General features: G+C 39.9%; 1 protein-coding gene across 3 annotated transcripts in view; it reads left to right on the top strand.

Moving 5' to 3' along the window:
* The first annotated feature begins 13,352 nt into the window (after window positions 1-13,352).
* Window positions 13,353-20,961, top strand: part of RAD21L1 (RAD21 cohesin complex component like 1) — a 53,202-nt gene continuing 45,593 nt past the window's right edge. For all 3 annotated transcript variants that reach the window (XM_074211785.1, XM_074211786.1, XM_074211787.1), the window contains exon 1: window positions 13,353-13,453. The gene's annotated coding sequence lies outside the window, so the exon portion shown is untranslated. The remainder of the gene's footprint in view (window positions 13,454-20,961) is intronic.

The raw sequence follows: 20,961 nt of genomic DNA, 5'->3' as shown, positions 1-20,961 counted from the left end.
ATCTAATTGAGAAATGTTTAATAAAATAAATAATGATACAATACAACATAGATAATGTTACTTTTTTTCCAAGTCAATATGCATTCCTGTTTGAGTCTGGTCCTACTATAAAGTCTCTTCCAATTCTAACAGTAGATATTGCATGTTCTAATAGTCTGTAATTCCATATTCTGAATGTCCCTTCTTTCAGATTTAAGGTTCTGTGTTCCAAAAGTCTATGTTCTATAATGCTTTCCAATTCTAATACTCTATGATTTCATGATTTGCCAGTTTTGCCAAAAGTAGTCCCAGGACAGGATCTTTGGATACCACCTGATCTTATTTTCTGCAAAGTCAGGTGAGCACAAGGTCAATAAGAAGGCAGAGAATGAATGGGGTCATCTAAAAGGGGTCTCTAGATCCAGAGAGGGTGCATGTGTTTTTGTCTTTCTCAGAAGTATCATTTTCATCAGTTTTTAACACAGTAAAATTGGTGAATTTCAAAGAAAATAATAACATTGTGGATTATAATTCAATATGGACTCTAATTACATGTTTAAAAGAGAATGTAATTATATTAAATACAATTGTTAACAAATACTTCACATTCAGAGCTCACAAAATTATTATGACTTGTGACCTGAGCATTTCAAATAATTTCCAATTCAGTCCCAATGTTCCTTTCTATACTTAGACTATATGACCTGCAATCTTATTATGTTCTTTAAGAATAAATGTTCCTCTTCCTATTCCATGTTCACTTGTGTAGCAGGCAGTTTGTACCTGTTTTATTTTAGTTTACACATGAACACAAATCCTGTAAAGATTTTTAGTTAACATAGCTCCTTCCCCTCCTTTCCTTCCCTTTCCCATCCCTTGCCTCTCCTCTCTTCCCTTTGGTCCTTTTTTTCTGGGAGTTCTGAATTGGGAAGCCTCCCAAACCCTGGCCAACAAGTAGAGCAATTATGACGTAAGCACCTGTGTTTGCATGTTTCATCACCTCCAAAGGAGGAAGCAGAGGAGGTAAATCCTCAGGGGGCTGGAATGTTCTGCCGTCCGCCACTTAATTCAGGCCTGACCTCCAAGTCACCTTCAGTTCTGGCTGCTGGGGCTCCGTGAGCTGCCAGATTGAGGTGGGGCTGTGCGGGATGAGAAACCCTGAATCCTAAGGGCTCGGCTCTCCAGTAGGAACTTTTCCCAGCACCAGGCCCCAATCAGAACTCAGCAGGTCCCCGGAGGCAAGCCCTTGTCAGAGATTGATGCAGGGGAAGATGAAGAGAATTTGAATGTAACAGAAAGAATTTGGGTAGAGATGTAAATTGACTCTTGAGATGTAAATTGACTTGAAGTAGAGAATTATGATTGTAACAGAAATAATTGTAATCTTGGGTGGGAAACCTCCCCATTCTTAAAATATCATTGTTTAATGTAAAATTTATATCCTGATCTCCTTGGGCTTTACCCTCTACCCAATTCCTGGTTGAGTATAGGGGAAGGGAGTTCACCTTTTGCCTTCAGGATGAGAAGCAAGGCATAAAAACCTGAGCTGGACTTCAGTTCAGCAGTCTTCTCTGACAATGGCCCAGCCAAGGCTGCTTGACTGTTCTTTTATCTCTCTCTCTCTCTCTCTCTCTCTCTCTCTCTCTCTCTCTCTCTCTCACCCTTCCTATGTCTTGTAACCTTTTACATAAATTGTTGTTTTATTTCCACCCATGTTTTCCCAGTTTGAATAATGATTCCTCATAGACAGAACCGAACCCAAGTAGCCAGTGGCTACAAGATGGATGCCATCTCTCCTGTAGACCTCCTCTCTGACATTGACATCAGCCTGGCGTAAGCCTTTATTGCCTCCAGCCCTGACAACTGTAATAGACTGGTCTCCTTGCCTCCAGTTTCTCCCCCATTCAAGTCCATCTTCTGTTCTTTTCCTATAGCACAGGTTTGATTTTATCACTGGCCCCCATCCTTAGATAAACTCCGTTGGCTCCCCACACCATCAGTCTCAAATAGAAAATCCCGATTAGCTTGGAAAGCATTTCTAACCTCATCCTTTCCTATCCTTCCTGTCTTCTTGCAAACCTCCATCCCCTGCATTTATTGTTATCCACTGACAATGACTTCTCTGCTGTTCTTTAGATAGAATGCCTCATCCCCTGACTTCCAGGCATTTTTTTCTATCTTCTGTCAAGTTTCAGCTCAAGTTCTCTCCTCTGTAAAAAGTCTTTTTGGGGGGCAGTTAGGTGGCACAGTGGATAGAACACCAGACCTGGAGTCAGGAGGACCTGAGTTCAAATCCAGCCTCAGGAATTTAATAATTACCTAGCTGTTTGACCCTGGGCAAGTCACTTAACCCCACTGCTTTACAGGAAAAAAAAAAGAAGTCTTTCTTAACCTTAGCACCTTCCATCCGTAGATTTCTCCAAGTTTTCCTTTATAGGTCTTGTTTCTACATAGTTGCTGGCATTTTGTTTTCCCCATTAGACTGTGAGCTGTTTGAGAGTAGGGACTGCCTTTTTGTGTTTGTTTGCTTTTTTATTGGTTTTATTCCACCTTTCAAATAGCAGGCATGTATTAAATGCTTGCTTACTTATTGATTTCTAATGGGCTCTTCCTAAACCCTTAGCTTATGATGCCCTTCTGGTATGTGGGTACTTTGTTGTTATTATAGGCCCCCACCAGAGATCAACCATCCTGGTCACTAGAAGCTGAAACTGATGTTTCATACTAGTGACTGATTCCAGTTACAAAGAGAATAAAACGGGGTGGCTAGGTGGTGCAGTGGACTCCTGGTGTCAGGAGTACCTGAGTTTAAATCCAGCCTCAGACACTTAATAATTACCTAGATGTGTGGCCTTGGGCAAGCCACTTAACCCCATCTGCCTTGCAAAATCCTAAAGAGAGAAAGAGAGAGAGAGAGAGAGAGAGAGAGAGAGAGAGAGAGAGAGAGAGAGAGAGAGAGAATAAAATGACATAATCAATCAAAGGAGGCAGGATGGTCCAGTGGAAATCCCCCTATAGCCTGCGCAAACTTGGACCTCAGTTTCTTCATATATAACATAGAGGAAATTGAAAAAAGATGCCCTCTAAGTCTTCCTCTAGTTATCAATCCAGGATCCATGATGTTCATCCTTGTATTACCTACTTTGCAGGTATTCTAGGGGCATATCATCTCAGACTGGCTTCCGCTGCTGGGAGCCTGGGGAGGACTTTCCTCCATTATCCTGCTTAATATTTCTACCCTATCCATGCCCCCATCTCAGCAACAAATGATCATCAGTTGGCATATTGAAGAATTCAATCTCATTTTGACATTAGCCAAATTTTTTTTTTTAAAAGATCACTGAGTTCAAGTTGAGGCTGGTTGACAATGGAGAGAGGCATTCTAAAAAGAATTTCTGGTTGTGGTTGGACTAGTTAGTGACTATAGGCCCTTGTCAATTAATATTCTTTGCTACCAAACAATGATGATGATGATGATGGTATCAAAGAAAACCATGACAATAGAGAGGTGATGCTATGACAAACACATGAATTAGATTTGAGTGAGGGGGGCTGTGCTAAATCAATAACCTCACTTTCTCCTCCAGAGTCATCTGGGTCCAGTGGCCAGATATGAATCTGGTTGACTGGAGATGGCCCTGGATGTGAAGCAATCAGTGTTAAGTGACTTGCCCAGGGTTACATAGTAAGTGTCAAGTGACAAAGGCTGAATTTGAATTCAGGTCTTCCTGACTTCAGGGCCCTTACTCTATCCACTGTGCCACCTAGTTACTACATAATACTAGATTCATGAAATCAAAACTATAGAACTAAAAGGGATCTCTGAGGCCCTCTAGTCTACCTCCTCATTTGACAAATGAAGAAACTGAGACTCAGGGAGATTAAATGATTTATCTAAGTAATATCAGAAACAGAATTCTCACTCTAAAGACAGTGTTCCTAATACAAATTACACATTTATGTCACCATGGTACAGTTTACTAAGTATTTTCATAACTATTATTTTGAAAAAGCACTAGATTTGGATGCAGATGATCTGGTTTCAAATCCTGACTCTACTATTTACTATTCATGTAACCTCTGAATTCCCTGTTCCTCATCTATTAATAAAAATGAGGGGATTGGATTAGGAAGACCCTTTTCTATTCTAAAGTCCTATGACCTAGTTCTAATAATACTCCTCCCTGAGGGCAGATAGAATTACCTGCATTTTATTAAAGAAGTAACTTTCCCAGAGCCATCCAGTTGCCCAATGGCAAAGTCCAGGCTAGAAACCCTGATTCTGGACTCCTACAGCGGACACTGCTGCTCAGGTCTTGCTCCCAGGATTACTTCCATTCCTTGGGAGTTCAGAAGGCAGGTATTACAGTATAGGAGTAACTCTAAAATATCCCTTTCATTCCAAGAGAATTGTCAGCAAGGTCCCTGATCCCTGAGCAGGGAGACTGACTACTAAGCGCTGTCTTGGGAGGAAGCTGGCAAATGTAAGATATTTTAAAAGACACCTGTTATCTCCACACTGTGAATCCCATCTGCTACCTTCCTGGTTTTTTGTGGGTTCCTGAAACTCACCAGTGATTACAGCAAATTTCAATGACAATTGCTAATGAGGGCAGAAACTACCAACTGTGGTTGTCTTACTTTCAACAACAGCAATATGGTAGGCTCTATAATCTTTCTGTAAATGATGCCTGGAGACAGTTGGCTTCCATTGAAATCCAGTCATGAAGAGTTCATTTCTCCCCACCCCTAGTGGTTTCCTACATCATAATGTAGAAAATCAGTGAGGTTTTGTATTTGACTAAATATAGCTCAAAAGCCAGTTTATTTTTTGTTATGGCGGACAGATGTACATAATAAAGGCAGGAATGTGAACCACAAGAGTTGAGGGCAGTAACCCTGCCTCCTTCACTTAGCTTTTATTCTTGCTTAACTACATTTGAATGCCAATTAGGGAGTATGGCAGAGGAGGTGGATGCTTCATGGCTTCTACCTTTATACAGCTTCTGTGGGTTAGTTGTTTTGGTTAAAGTATCTAAAATTGTTTTAAGTACTATATGTGTTTCCAGTGTATATGTTCTTCATATCTGTGTCCTGACTCCATGTGTTCCCAGTACACCTCTTTCCTAGTCACATAGATATTCCTTGATCACACAAGTTTTTGTGTGTTCCCTTCTCTACTAATGACCCAGGTGAGAATGTGATCCATGCAGCTATGTTCTGGAGTGAACTCAAACTAACTCAAGAGAGCCAACTGATAAACTTTCAGTGTGAACATTTACACCTCAGAAACTGGCAAATGTTAAAAACTAGGGCTGGATTTGTTTAGTTTATTGGCTAGACAAGAAAGAAAAGGGGAAAGTGGGAACAATGAAGATTAAATTTAAAAGTGCTGTGTATATGTTTTTTGGTGGGGGAGATTCAGTTGTTAAATATTTACAGAATGCACCAGACTCTATTTGTGCCCAGGAGAAATTTTTTCTTATTACTTCATCTGCTATGCTTCTTGATGAAAAATTAATCAGAGAACATTTAAAAAGCACCTAGTATATATTATAATATATATACATACATACATATATATTGTATTATGCTAAATGCTGTGGAAATAAAGAAAATAACCAGAAGAAATATCTTCTTGAGATACATTCTGTCCCTCAGTTGGCTGGTAAAACTATATATGTTTACCAGTTGGCTGGTAAAACTAAATATATTCATCATCTGAGGCTTATGACTATAGTTTTAAGTGGTTTTTCACTGAAAGAATGGCTCAAACTTGGAGTAGTTCTTCTGGTGATCCATATGTAAGAGGGTGTGCTTTAGGTGCTAGGTATAACAAAGTTAGAGTTAAAAGGAATCTTAAAAACAGAGAACATGTAGATTTTAGAAAGAATATAGGCCATTGAGATGAAAGGGACCTTAGAGACCAACCAGTTCAACACTATTTTATTGATGGAGAAATTATTTGCCCAAGGTCACACAAAGTAAGTCAGTGACAGAGTTGGAATTAGAATTTAGGTTTCCTGAATCCAGGATTCCAGTTCAGGGTTCTTGCCACCACAATCTCATTGCTTCTCTCTATTGCAAAAGACAGAATCACAAACCTGGTGGGCCTCAGAACCACATTGTTGAGCATAAAACTACCCTGGAGTGTTGGGTTATTTACTAAGAAGAGGTGAAGCCTTTGTCATTAAACCATTTCCACCCTGATAATTTGTCCATTTCCAGAAACAAGCTCATACGAGTAAGGATCCAAGATCTCCATCAACACAAAGGATTAATCAATTTATAAATCAATAAACAAATATTTATCAAGTTCCCACTATGTATCTGAATAAGAATACAGATAGAGGAGTGAAATAGTCCCTCCTCTTCAGGTGCTTTCATTGGCAGAGGCAATAAAAAAATAGATGCATATATCTTTTTGTACAAAATAAAGACAAAGTGATAAATTATTGGAGAAGAAGAGAATACTAGCAGCTAGCTGGAGGATGGGAGGCAGAAAAGGCCACATTTACAAGGTGACACTTGAACTAAGTCTTCAAGGAGATTTAGGATTATTAGAGGTAAAAATGAGCTCTGTGTGTGTGTGTGTGTGTGTGTGTGTGTGTGTGTGTGTTTAGGAGTGGGAGTCAGTTTCAGACATGGGGACAGCTAGAACAAAGATACAGAGATAATAAATGGAGTGCTATGTCTCTTCTGGACTTGCGCCCAGGAAAGGTCAACCTGAAAGGAAAGACACACACACACACACACACACACACACACACACACACACAAAGAGTAGGGCCAGTCATTAGATGTAGTGAGGATGTGGAGTATTCCAAAGGTTTTGATGGAGAGATTCACGGAGGAAGCCAAGTACAAAAGCTCTGTCAGTAATAGCAAAGCCAGGAGAGGGTTACTTGAACACATGCAATTTTGAGAGTCAAAGATGGCACCATGGGAAATTCAAAGAGCTATGAGACAACCTAACCCGCCTTTTAGAAACTTTTAGTTTAGGGTGGCTAGTTGGTTCAGTGGATAGAACCCAGGCCCTGGAGTCAGGAGGACCTGAGTTCAAATCCAGCCTTAATACTTAGCCACATAATGTCATTGCCTTGCAAAAATCCAAAAAAAAAGAAAAAAAGAAAGCAACTCACAGTCTAGTTTGTATATCTAATAATATAACAACATAAAATAATCTTTTCTATATATCTAATGAACAGTACAGACATTGATTATCACTAATTCTCCAGAGGTTCTTAATTTCAGTTTAGTGAACTTAAAAAAATTATTCTTGATAGCTTTTTTAATAAATATAACTTACAAATTACTATTACATATATGTATTTAAATTCTAAATGTAATTTCCTTCCCTTATAATATCATGTACTTTGTATATTTAAAAAGCACAATTCTGAAAAGGGATCCAAAGGTTTTGCTAGGCTGCCAAGTGTCTATGATATATATGATTTTGGATGATAGCTTCCCTAGAGTCTTCATTCTTCCTCTGAAATTGGAAGGGTTGGATAAGGTCCCTTCTAGTTCAGGCATTCTATGTTTGAAATTTCAATAGAGTTCTGATAGTCTCTGATTCTTTAAGCTTATGCTCGGTACTCAAATGTGTGATATAGCTGGCAAGTACTATTAGAGTTCAGAGAAGGGAGTTTTCTCCCTGATGTGGACTGAAGTGATCAGTGAAAGCTTTCTAGAGGTGTGACTTGAGTTCAGGTGCAAATGATGCTAACATGCCACAACCCATGACCCAGAACCAAAGCAAATAATTTTCTTCCACATAAACATCTCTCAGTCATAGTCTTCCAGTTAAAACAGAATAATAAATGTAGTTGGAAACAAAAACTGACTTGAAGGACAAATAAAAAGTTAATCTGAAATAATAGGCCATATTAGCTTGAAATTTTAGACAGACAGTCAGTGAAAATACCTCGAGTCTAGAGATAAGTGTTTAGTTTGAGGAACAAGACCAGTGTCATATGTATCTGGTGGTCCATAACCTCCAGCTCTGGGTTTATAGAGATTAGATTAAATCTTGATTGGAGGGGGGCAGCTAGTTGTCGCAGTGGATAAGGCACCGGCCCTGGAGTCAGGAGTACCTGGGTTCAAATCCGTCTCAAACACTTAATAGTTACCTATCTGTGTGGCCTTGGGCAAGCCACTTAACCCCATTTACCTTGCAAAAACCTAAAAAAAAAAATCTTGATTGGAGGAGGTGTAGAAAATCTTCAAAGTATCCTTTGGCTCATGTCCCCACCCTGTGTCTTCCTAGGAATCACAAAAAAATATATAACTTGTATCTAAATTTCTACAGAAAAGGTAAGAGGGCCCTTAGTTCCCATGCAAGCACTTAGGGTAATAATCCATGGGACTGTCATGTTATCATAAAGTCACAATAACATTTCTCAACTCTCTAACGCATCTTATCTCCCTCAAGATTCTTCCACAGTCTTCCAAAAAATTGCCCTATGGTTGAAACATCCTAAAAGGAGACATTATTTGGGGTCAGTATAGTCAGCTTTCCACAGGTATAAGTCTGTGAAAATCACAACACTAACAAAGGGCTAGGTGTTAACTTGATCCTCCAGGTCGTGGCTATCTCTTTCTTACTGCTCCCCAGGTTCAGCCTTTACTTTATCCTGGAACTACTCTTCATAGTCCAACTTGGAAATCTTCTCCTTTGTCCAGGAAGAAGGTATAGACAGGAATCCAACATTTTCTGGGAACTCCTCCCAGTCTATCCAAAAGGTTTGGTCCTTCACCTGCTCTGCTTATCCAGGAAATCTTCCATTGCCCCATCAGTGCCTTTAGGTTCTGCAATCTTTGTAGTCATGTGGTTCCAGATTTGCCTAAAGCAATGAATGGTTCCCCTGCTGAACTGAAGGTTTCTCTCTAAGGGATTAGGCATCTGTGTCTTTGTATCTTCATTTTCTCCCACTCATTCCTTCTCCCTACTTTGCTAGCCCTCTCTTTAAAAGGCTAATTTCATAGATGTAGCTCAGTTATATATATATATATATATATATATATATATATATATTAGTTATGACTTAATGTGGCATAATGACACCTCATTGTGGCATAAGTAGGATAATACCCAGAAGAGGTAATCATTCAAACCCTATCTAGAAGACATTACCATTACCAAAACAGAATAAACTGTAGTTGCCAATGAGGACAAATATGACATAACCTCTTCTGGAGGGAAGCCAGAACAAAGGTCTTATCATCAGATGAACTAGGTGGCACTAGACCTAGAGTAAGGAAGACCTGAGTTCAAATGTGACCTCAGGCAAATTACTTAATGTCTACCTCAGTTTCCTCATTTGTAAAATGGGGATTTTGTTTAAATTAGATATTATTAAATTATTAATTTAATTTCTTTCCCTTTTAATCTCATGTATTTTATGTGTTTAAAAATATTATTCTAAGAAGATATCCATAGATTTTGACCGATTACTGTTGGGAGCTAGGGTCTCTAAGCTGTTTGACACAGTCACAGCAAGAAGACTCAAGGCAGCCACACCGCCTGATGGAACAACATTTCCTTCTTCAATATATATAGGGATTCCATGTATACCCATATTTATAGGTCTATTATTGATTGCAAAACTTACTCATCCTAATACTAGAATGACTATAAAGGAAGGATTTCAGAGAAATTCCTTGAATAAAACATTGTGAACTCTGTCCAAATTTAACAGGACTGTCTCTCCCTGAGACATACAAAAGGCTTCAACATTATGAAATCTTTGGAAAATACAGCACTGGGAGTTCCAGGAAGACATCAGAATATATACAGGGAAAACAGATTCAAGATGGGTCAGATAGAATTCCAGGGAAATTAACAGTTTTGCCTCCCTTATCATACACAGGAATATATGATAAAGATGGTGAGAGAATAGTTAGTATAGGTGACCAATGTGTGAACTCTAATAACCTTAGTTTATTGGGAAAGAATAAAAAGTCATAGAAACTTTAGCGTCTACCAACAAGGGCTGAAAGGAAAATTGGTTATTGAAGGAGTCAACAGACAGGTGGACAAACATAACTGCCCTTACTATAGGTTGTCAAGGGAGCATATTGAAAAACATTACATATGCGGCACAGAAACATAAAAGCATTCCATTTAAACAAATTATATCAAAGATTATTATCAGGAAAGTTCTGCTTAATTAATAACTTTACTATGCAGCAACAAACTAGGCAACAGGCAGGTTGACGTCATCATGGTCTGAGCAAGGACAAGAAAATTAACTACATGATTGATAATCATGCTTGTAACCACTACATGATCAAACTCGTAACCATATGAACTATATGATTAATGATGAAAATTGTATACTTTTGTAACCAAGGAAATGATTTTAGTTTGCTTGTTTGATATGATTCTGAGACTATAAAAATAAATCTAAGCAGCTGACAGTCAACCTGCTCCTGCCTTTACCCCTTTGTTAACTCAACTCATTTTGCCGATTCTATCCCTCCTGTCAGGTTCCAAGGACCCCATGGAGGCTGGACCCCTGCAGACTACCAGAAGTGCTTCCATGATATATATGATCTTGTATCACTTTTCTAGAGTCTCCATTTTTCTCTTCTGTGAAATTGGAAGGGTGGGACTATATTATAATCTAAGGTCTCTCCAGAGTTGTTGTAAGGGATAAATGGGATAATATTTTTTAAATACTAAATACATTGTACCTAATACAAAATAAATACTATATAAAAGTTTATTCTATTCCTCCCTTTCCTTAACTCTGAATGGAGAATCATCCTCACTCTCTTCCTTCACCTCCCCTCCCATATTCAGTCATTTGCCAAATCCTATTGTTTCTCCTTTGTAACATCTCTCCATTCTTTCCTCTGACAATGCCAACACTTTTGTGCAGGCCATCATGTCTGAGTTTTTGCTGTAGCCCACTGTTTGGTCTCCTGGACATAAGTCTCTCTTCATTCCAATCCATATTCCACTCATCTGACAAAGTGATCTTCCTAATGAAAGGGTCCAACCATATCACCCTCATATTTGATAAACTCCGGAGGCTTCCTGTCACTTTCAGAATCAAATATAAAATTCTGTCTGCTTGTAAAACTCTTCAAAACCAGGTCTCTTTTTCTTTTTTGAATGTTATTTTATTTCAAATACATGAAAAGATTTTTTTGGTAAACTTTTGAGTTTAACATTTTTCTACCCACCTACCTCCCCTTTCCTCATACCCCTCCCCATGACAAATAATCTGATATACATTATACATGTACAATCATGTTTAGCATACCTCAGAGTAGTTTTAATTTGCATTTCTCTTATCAATAGCGATTTAGAATGATTTTTATGACTATAAATTTCATCTGAAAACTGCCTGCTCATATCCTTTGACCATTTATCAATTGGGGAATTTGTTTTCTTATAAATTTGACTCAGCTCTCTATATATTTCAGAAATGAGTTATCATAAATGCTAGTTTTCTGCATTCCCAAGTAATCTTGTTTGCATTGGTTTTATTTATGCAAAAGCTTTTTAATTTAATGTAATCAAAATGATCCATTTTGAATTTAAAAATGTTCTCCTTTTGTTTGGTCATAAAATCCTCCCCTTTTCATAGATCTGACAGATAAACTATTCTTTGCTCTCATAATTGGCTTATGGTATCACCCTTTATATTCCAAATCTCCTTATACTTTCTCATTCCAAGTCACAGTGATCCAGTGACACTGGTCTTGTTCCTCAAACTAAACACTTATTTTTAGACTTGAGGTATTTTCACTGACTGTCTCCCATGCCTGGACTCTCTTCATCTCTATCCCCTTGTTTCCTTCAAGTCCCATCTTCAGCAAGAAGTCTTTCTCAACCCCCCTTCAAGATAGTGCCTTCTAAGATTCTCTCAAAATTATCCTGCTTATAGATTGATTGGATATAGTTGTTCACACATCCCTTCCCCATTAGTCTTGTGAGCTCCTGGAGAGCAGGGACTGTTTTGCCTTTCTTTGCATACTTCAGTCCTTAGCACAATATCTGCCTAGTTAACTGACGAGTAACCTTCATCAGGTTCACACCCTCTCCATATTTATTCTTGAAAAGGGAAGGATTTTCTTCAATCTAGTTGACTTCAATACTTCAAAACGACTCAGGATTACATCAGTATAACATTAGATCACCAGCCCTTCTGATTGGTTAGGAAATAATCTCATATAGTTGACACACAATCTAGTGCGCAAATTAAGTTGCCTGTCCTTAGGGCATCTGTCATGATCATTGATAACTTCAGAGAGAGAGTTTCAGTTGGTCAGAAGCCAGATTATATAGAGAGTTAAGAAGAGAATGAGAGGACAGATTACCAGAAGTACTTCTTGGATGGAATTCAAACATTCCATATTGAATATACATATTCTATATGTGGATGCAAAGAATCAACTGAAGAGGGCCTGTCTATCCCCCTTTTGGTTCATCTCCATAGGTTTGGCAAGTACCTCCAAGATCCCTGAGTTAGTCATTTTATAAGTTCTATAGAGTTGAATTTATGTATGGGTTGAGTTGCAGGAGGAAAAAGGACTGGATTTGGAGAAAAGAAGGTTTATGTAGAACCCTGTGAACACAGAATTTTCAGTCCAGGAAGAATATGAGAGCAAACCTAAATCCATTCTCTGATGTATAGGGAAAGTGAGGCCAAGAAGAAGGGAAATGACTTGGCCAAGGCCAGAGCTAGGAACAGGAGCATGGGTGTTGACTAGAAATAATTCTAATTAGAGAAGTAATTTACCCAAGTTTACACAGGTAGTGACAGAAAGAGAAGAAGAATCTGGATCTGAATCTAAATCCAGTGCTCTTTTCACTATGCCATAATGCCTCTCCTTGGTTTGCCTTCATGACTCTCAGCTCTTCCCAAGAAGAAATAAGCTTTCCACGCTTGACATTTCATGCACTCAACAAATTGATCAAATCAGTTTGTGTGCATGGCCCTTGCTCAGGACCAGAAATAAAAGAGATAGATAGAACAGACATCCCTAGTGTGATCTCCCTTGCTCTCAAGCAGTTTATGACCTCATGGGGTGGGGGAAGAATATGGACAAATAACTGAGAATAGGGAAAGATGTGGGGGGGGGGGGAGGCAGAGGCCATCGAGGGAGGCTCTCCAGGACCCCCCAGAAGAATAAACTGGGGCCCGAAGGGACTGAATGACTTCAGTAGACTGCCTAGAATGGAGCACAAAACTAGAGACAGGAAATGGCAGGGCAAGAATGGGGGGAAACGGAGTAGAGAGAGGGTGAGTGGGGAGGGGCAGGGGATGGGAGCGAGGGGGGAGGGGAGGAGGAGCGCCTCGGAGGCCGGGGCGCGCGGCGGTGGCTGCCGCGCATGCGCCGGGCTTTGACACAGCTCCCGGAGCGCGGCGGCTGCGAGGGGGGCGGCCGGGTCCCCGGAGGGGGGCGACCCCTTTGCTCCAGCCGCCTCCAGGCCTCCAGCAGGCATCGGGGACAGAAGGTAGGGCTACGGAGAGCCAGGAGGAGTCCGGGCGGCGAGGCGAGCTGGGAGGCGAGCCCCGGAGCAGGGGGAGGCCTCCGGCCCGGGGCAGCGCCGGGGTCCCCCCGGCTCCCGGAGGGCTCCCCGCCTCCCGCCTCGGGGCCCTCCTCCTCCTCCTCCTCCTGTCAAGGACGGCGCGTTCCAAGCCCCGCCCCCCAGCGCTCCGGGGCCGCCCAGGAGCTCGGATGACGTCACGGCAGCCCCCCCGAGGCGGGGCCGGGGTTTTCCCGCGCGCTGGCCGCCGCCCGGCGCCTCCCCTCCCCCCGCTTCCCCGGCGCGTTTTCCGCCTTCTCTTCTCCATCCTCCCGCCTCCTCGTGCCCGGATCGGAGGGCCGTGCTTTGGCGCCCCGGTCCTCAGGACGTCGGACTCCGGAATGCCCACCGCCTTACGTGTGTCCCCTCCATTCTTTGCGGGGTTCTTTTGAAGGTTCTTCGTATTTTAAAAAATTTTTAGGAGGCGACTAGGCGTAGCAGTGGATAAAGCACCGGCCCTGGACTCAGGAGTACCTGGCTTCAAATCCGGACCCAGACACTTAATAATTACCCATTGCCTTGCAAAAACAAACAAAGAAAAAAAAATTTTTAGTCAGTAAAAATCCATCTTCTTTCCCTCCCCCCCGCCCATTTCCCTGTATCAGACTGAAATATTCTGTGGTCAGCGGTTTACCATCTCTGCATTTTCCAGTTCTGTAATCCGTATATTAACTACATCCCATCTCTTTTTTGTGTGGATATACACTTTGAGGAGGTCACCTGTCACAGATGCTTCTACTTCCTCTCCTCTCATTCTCTTCTTAACTCTGGCTTCTGACCCACTGAAACTCTCCGAAGTTATCAGTGATCATGACCTTTGCTTAGTCATGTCTTCTTGACTTCTCTGCAGCCTTTGGCACTGGATCTCCTATTCTTTTTTTAAAATTTTTTTATTTTATTTTTTTGCAAGTCAATGGGGTTAAGTGCCTTGCTCAAGGCACAGCTGTGTGTCTGAGGTCGGATTTGAACTCAGGTTCTCCTGACTCCAGAGCCGGTGCTCTATCCACTGTGCCACCTAGTCCCCCCAATCGCCCTAATTCTTGAGACACTTTTCTTCACTCCTTTTCTCTCCTGCCTAACTCACTGCTCTCAGTCTTCTCTGAAGATCTGCATCCAGGTTATGCTTGCTAAGTATTGTTGTCCCACACAAGGGCCCTGTTTGGTGACCACATCAGTTCTCATGGATTTGATTATCATCCCTCTGCTGATGATTTTCAAATGTAATTCATCTAGCCCAACTTCCTTGCTGACCTCCAATTACATTTCCAATTGTCTATTGGCATCGTGAAATAGATGTCTAGTAGACATTTTAAAACTCAACCTATCAAACCAAACTCATTCTCCCCCCCCCCCCATCTTCTCTCCTTTCCAACTTCCTGTTCACTGACAAGGGTACCATCAACTTTTCAGTCACTTATGCTTTCAACCTAGGTATCATCCTCAACTGCTCACTCCCTCTCAGTACCTATAATCAATCTGATGCCAAGTCCTGTCAGTTATACCTTCATTACATCTCTAGTATTATTTCCCTCCTCTGACATTATCACCACCCTAATACAGTCACTTTTCTCCTCACACCTGAATTGCTGCAATAGCCTGCTTGGTTGATCTGGTACCACAAGTCTCTTTCTCACTCCAGCTCATCTTCCCTTCAGCTGTCAGCCAAAATGATTTTCCTGAAGTGCAGGTACAACCATGGTACACATCCTCCCCTCCCACCATTTGGTAAACTTCAATGGCTCTCTTTTGCCTCCAGGAGCAAATGAAATACCCTTTGTGGTGGTAAAAACCATTCATAATCTAACCATCCACACACCTTTGCGGTCTTTTTCGACCTACTCTCAGATCCAGTGATGCTGGCTTTCCTCCCTGCTCAGCTCATCTCCTGACTGTTCCCCATGGCAAGAATTCTCTCCCTCCTCATTTCCACCTCCTGGCTTCCCTGGCTTCCTTCAAGTCCCAACTAAACTTCTAGAGTCTATAGAAGCCTTTCCTAATCCTTCTTAATTCTAGTGCTATCCTTCTATTGATTATATCCCTTTTATCCTGTAACTAGCTTGTTTGTACATACTTATTTGCATGTTATCTTCCCCTTTAGAATGTGAGATCCTTGAGGAACAAGGACTTCCTGTTACCTCCCTTTATTTTTCTTTATTACAGTGCCTGGCATATATTGACTGACTGACCATCCAATCCTCAGGTCTGGGGTATTACCATTACCAAGCAGATTAAAATTTTGAAATAACATTAGAAGTCATTTCCTACAGATTCAGTTAAATCAACATTCATTTATTATGTTCCTAGTATGTGCCAGGCACTGTTCTAATGGCAAAGAATACAATTAAAAAAAAAAAACCCTGACAGATTCTTTGCTCTCAGTGAACTCACTCTATAGGGGAGAAGGGCAGGGGGAAATTGGTAGCATACTATTAGGGAAATTATCATCTGAAAAATAAGAAAACATAAAGTGGCTTAAAGAAAAAGAAGTGATTGATAATTGTACCTATGGGTTCCCCATGAAACCATAAAAGATCTTTAAAATAGTCAATAAAAAAAAGTCTGGATTTAGTTTCAGGATGTTAAAAGGAAAAGTTCTACAATATTTTAAGGCTCCTTGCTATCAGAACAATGTTGTCTGCAAAGAGGAGCTTCACCCTCTTTGACTTAAAAATCTGAGGTGGACATCATTCTTGATTAAGCAAACAAACACCTTGGGCAAGTATACATTTTCCTGCTTTATACTTGATGATATTAATAATTAGAAAGTCAATGAATTATATAATCAGATTTAGAATTGGAAGAGATCTTAGAGGCTAAAAAGATGTAATCCTTTAGATATATAGATGAGGAAACTGAGGCCCAGAGAGATTAAATGTCTTTCCCAAATTCATATATTTAATAAAAGGCAGAATATGGGTAAACCTCGACCCTCTAACAACAAATCCAGTGCTTTTTTATTCTGAACAAATAACACATTAAGATCTTGTATTTTCTATACCTTTCAATTCTGTGACTATAGAGATGTGATCTGCTAGAGAATATCCTTTGCAATATCATTAACATTCAAGATATATTTATAAGTCCCTACTATGTGTCAGGTACTGTACTACAGGATGGGTATTCAAGTATGAAGAATGAAACAATCTTTACTCATTCTAATGATAAAAAATACATTTAAAATACAAACAGCATAAATGTTTATATATGTATATACCTTATATAGACACACATATACAAAGTAGTTAAATACAAAATCATTTTAGAAGACCTAAACAATTGGAAAAATAAGGAAAACCTTCCTGCATAAAATGGTGTCTGATAAACAAGATAAACAAGACCAATATGACCAGAAAGGATAATGATCATTGTTGGAAGGGTTGTGGGAAATCTGGGACACTATTCCACTGTTGGTGGAGCTGTGAACTCATCCAACCTTTCTGGAGAGAAATTTGGAACTACACCCAAAGGGCAGCAAAAATGTGCATACCCTTTGATCCAGCAATACCACTACTGGGTCTGTACCCTGAAGAGATCATAGAAAAGGGTAAAAACACCACTTGTACAAAAATATTCATAGCAGCCCTGTTTGTGGTGGCAAAGAATTGGAAATCAAGTAAGTGTCCTTCAATTGGGGAATGGCTTAGCAAACTGTGGTAAATCTATGTCATGGAACACTGTTGTTCTATTAGAAACCAGGAGGGATGGGAATTCAGGGAAGCCTGGAGGGATTTGCATGAGCTGATGCTGAGTGAGATGAGCAGAACCAGAAAAACACTATACACCCTAACAGCAACATGGGGGTGATGATCAACCTTGATGGACTCGCTCATTCTATCAGTGCAACAATCAGGGACAATTTGGGGCTGTCTGCAATGGAGAATACCATCTGTATCCAGAGAAAAAACTGTGGAGTTTGAACAAAGACCAAGGACTATTACCTTTAATTTAGGAAAAAACCTGATATCTTGTCTGATCTTTCTATTTCTAGTTATGTTTCTTCCTTGGGGATATGATTTCTCTCTCATCACACTCAATTTGGATCAATGTATACCATGGAAACAATGTAGAGACTGACAAGTTGCCTTCTGTGGGGGGTGGGGGGGAGGGAAGTAGAATTGGGGGAAAATTGTGAAACTCTAAATAAAATCTTTAGTTTAAAAAAATAAACAAGAGAATTTATATTTTATTCAAGAAGCTTTTGAAGTTGATTGAGAAGTCATGGTCAGATCTGCCCTTAAGGAAAATTACTTTGGCAGCAGTCCCGAATGGACTTGGATTAGTGAGAGTTTAGAAGTAAGGAAATTGGGGCAGCTAGGTGGCAATAGGAGCGGCTAGGTGGCACAGTGGATAGGGGCAGCTAGGTGGCACAGTGGATAGAGCACCGGCCCTAGAGTCAGGAGTTCCTGAGTTCAAATCTGGCCTCAGACACTTAATAATGACCTAGCTGTGTGGCCTTGGGCAAGCCACTTAACCCCATTTGCCTCTCAAAAAAAAAAAGTAAGTAAATTAATTAGAAAGTTGTTGCAATAATCTAAGCAAGAGGGGCAGCTAGGTGGCGCAGTAGATAAAGTATCGGCCGTGGAGTCAGGAGGACCTGAGTTCAGATTCGACCTCAGACACTTAATAATTACCTAGCTGTGTGACCTTTGGCAAGCTGCTTAACCCCATTGCCTTGCAAAAAAAAAAAAAAAAACTACAAAAGAAATAATCTAAGCAAGAGGTTATGAAGGCCTAAACTAAGATGATGGCTGTGTGAATGGAGAGGAAAGTATTCAATGTAAGAGGTATTGTGAAGGTGGGAACAGCAAAATGAACTGGATACTAAGGCTGAGAAGCTGAAGATAATGTCAATAATAAAAGCCTGAGACACTGGGAGGATGATGGTGCCTTCTAGAGAAATGTGACTATTTAGAAGAGGGAGTGATTTAGTGAGAGAGGTAATGAATGAATTTTAGGCAAAGTGAACTTAAAGTGTCTCAAGGCCGTCCAGTTTGAAATGTCCAGTGAACAATTGGTGATGTGGCTTTAAAGTTCAGAGGGGATATAAAGGCTGGATAAGGAAATCTGAGAGTTGACTTTCTAGAGATAATAGTTAAATCTATGAAAGCTGATGAGGTTGCTTAGAGAGTCTATATATAGGAATTCTTTCCTAGAGTCCATGAATTTTTTTTGGCAAGGCAGTGGGGTTAAGTGACTTGCCCAAAGTCACACAGCTAGGTAATTTAGTATCTGAGACTGGATTTGAACTCAGGTCCTTGTGACCTCCAAGTCTGGTGTTCTATCCACTACACCCCCTAGTTGCTTTTATGAAATTTAAAAAAAAACAATTTTGTTATCTGTATAATAACTTATTTCCTTTATAATCACATGTATTTTATTTTATGCATTTAAAAACATTATTTTGAGAAGGGATTCATCAAACTGCCAAAAGTGTACTTAAATTCCTGATGGAAAAAGATGAGATAAGACAAATTCCCAGGGTAAATCCTTGAAGAATACCTACAGTTAAGGGATGTGGTATGAATGATTAGTCAACAAAGGAGACTGAGGAGAGGTCAGACAAAGGGGAGGAGAACCAAGAGACAATAGTGTCATAAAAACCCAAAGAGGAAAAGAGTTTCCAAGTTAATCAACCATGTCAAATGCAGTAGATAAATTGAGAAGGATTAGAACTGAGAAAACAATAAGATCTGGTAACAGATCATTTCTAACTTTAGATAGAAAAGTTTTAAGGAGTTTGTAGGATCAAATAAGGCTTTTTGGGAAGGATTTGGTTTGTCTTTTTATGAATGGAGATTTAGAGATGTTTGAAGTCAGCAAGCAAGGAATCAGGTGATGGGGGGCAGGTTTTGTTTGCAGATAGAGTCTACTAAAGAGGATGAAGGGGAGCGGCTAGGTGGCGCAGTGGGACAGAGCACTGGCCCTGGAGTCAGGAGTACCTGAGTTCAAATCCGGCCTCAGGCACTTAATAATTACCTAGCTGTGTGGTCTTGGGCAAGCCACTTAACCCCATTGCTTTGCAAAAACCTAAGGAAAAAAAAAAGGAGAAGAACATCATACTTTGGGTAACGTCCAGAGAAAATCCTGAGGGGTGGAGTGAATGAAAGTCAGAACCTAACTGTTGCCATTTCATATCTTCATTAATGATGTCCCTTATGCAATTTGGATGTAAAATTTTGAGGAGAGCAGACCTATGAGTTCATTGGTGTAGGGAACTGTCATCAAGGAAACAGATTGGTAACTTCTACAATTTAAGGTCACTGAGATTTGTCTGTGGACGTTGAGAGACTTGTATCAAATATCAAACAGATGTGCCTAATATCACACAGATTATATTTATTTAAGGGTCTGGGTCAGGTAGGGAGGGGAATGGGAGAGGTGAGACTTGAACTCATTTCTTCCTGACTCTGAGATCTGCTCCCTCTCTACTGTGCCACACTGCCTTTCATAGTAATTCTTTTCGCAAAAATTTTGTAGAAATGCTAAGTTAGGCATATGGATCCAGAGCTTTTAGTTTTCTCAGCCACATTTAAAACAATAAAATCTGATTTTTTTTCTAAAATAAAACCCATTTAACAAAAAGTTCCTTCTGATAACACAGTATGGTTGAGAGTCATGAAATACAACATTCTCTGGAGAATAAAAGTTGAGGAAAGCAGTGGAGAATCATATATGCTTGCTTTTGTCTGTTGCAATTAGTTGCCATCCAAGAATTATACAAGAAAAGTGGTGTAAAGACTGTCTGTAAAAGAGCTGTAGACCAAAATTGAAGATGGACTTCCATTTGGAAGACTGAGGGCTAACCAACAGAAAGTTATCTGTGTGTTCCATTGGTATATGTACCATGTCAAAAAACTAGATGAACTCTCTGTGAAGGGTTTATGAAAGCATATTGGCAAAAGTTTCACAAATTGAGTAGATATAAACAGTTTGAGGTCACACCCCTTTAGTATAGAAGGAAAAAAAAGTCATGGCATACAATTAAGATTATGCATATTATCTTAATTACATGTAGTCAATAATTTGACTACTCTAAAAACCAAACAAATCATATACTATAACCTCTCTTCAATTTTGCTTCAGCACTAAAATGTTTTGCAGAAAGACAGACATAATATGTTGGAATGCATACAAATGCATTACATGTCTTTGCTGTAAATGAATGATAGTCTTTTATTTTACCCATTGTGTTAAGCTATTTTAATTTGCTTATTTTCCTTTTGAGTTTTATACTTATTCCTTTTTGTTTCTAGGTTTCTTCCTCTCTTCGTTTTCACTCTCTGACTCTGTCTTTCCTTTTTTCTTCATTTGAAAAACAAATTTCCTGTTTAACATTTCAGGGCAGCAACGCAGTTCACAGAAATTGTTATATTGTAAGAGATCAGCAGTTCACCCAAACAAACATACCATGTTTGCTGGTATCAGAAACTTTTGAT

The sequence above is a fragment of the Macrotis lagotis genome, chromosome 1, assembly GCF_037893015.1.
Source record: "Macrotis lagotis isolate mMagLag1 chromosome 1, bilby.v1.9.chrom.fasta, whole genome shotgun sequence".
NCBI classification, from domain to species: domain Eukaryota; kingdom Metazoa; phylum Chordata; class Mammalia; order Peramelemorphia; family Peramelidae; genus Macrotis; species Macrotis lagotis.
The sequence above is the reverse complement of the archived record's forward strand: the minus strand, read 5'-3'. Positions and strand labels throughout refer to the sequence as shown.